The sequence below is a fragment of the Eimeria mitis genome, genomic scaffold (assembly GCF_000499745.2).
Source record: "Eimeria mitis Houghton genomic scaffold, Emh_scaff2500, whole genome shotgun sequence".
Taxonomy (NCBI): Eukaryota; Apicomplexa; class Conoidasida; order Eucoccidiorida; family Eimeriidae; genus Eimeria; species Eimeria mitis.
In genome coordinates this window covers 4,793-5,333 of record NW_013570841.1, presented here as the reverse complement: position 1 = coordinate 5,333, position 541 = coordinate 4,793, and the positions used below count along the sequence as shown (strand labels likewise).

Genomic DNA, 541 nt, shown 5'->3' with positions numbered 1-541 from the left:
CAGCAGCAGCAGCAGCAGCAGCAGCAGCAGCAGCAGCAGCAGCAGCAGCAGCAGCAGCAGCAGCAGCTCTGACCTTCATATATTCCGCCTTGAGCTGTCTCTGCTGCTTCTCCATCCAACGCAGTCAAACAAAACACAGCAGAACCACGAGACTGCAGCAGCAGCAGCAGCAGCAGCAGGAGCAGCAGCAGCAGCGGCAGCAGCAGAAGAAGAGGCGGTAGCAGCAGCAGAAGCAGCAGCAACAGCAGCAGCAATAGCAACAGCAGCAGGAGCAGCAGAAAGGAGATGAGAATGGTGCTGGTAGAGAGATATACAGAAATACAAACAAAAACAAAAAAAACAAAAAAACAAAAAAACAAAAAAACAAAAAAAATAAAAAAAGAAAGAAAGAAAGGAGACAACCAATAAACAAATATAAAGAGACAGAAAATATAACAAAAGGTGCAGATACACCCGAAACACAGCAGCAGGCCGGGTCTACTGCTGCTGCTGCTGCTGCTGCTGCTGCTTCAGCTACTGCTGCATGCGGTGCAGCAGCAGG

The 541-nt window shown here is 49.0% G+C and overlaps 1 protein-coding gene across 1 annotated transcript in view; it reads left to right on the top strand.

Moving 5' to 3' along the window:
• Positions 1 to 541, top strand: part of EMH_0054740 (uncharacterized protein) — a gene marked incomplete at both ends in the record, with an annotated part of 3,407 nt that overhangs the window by 1,255 nt on the left and 1,611 nt on the right. The window lies entirely within an intron of this gene.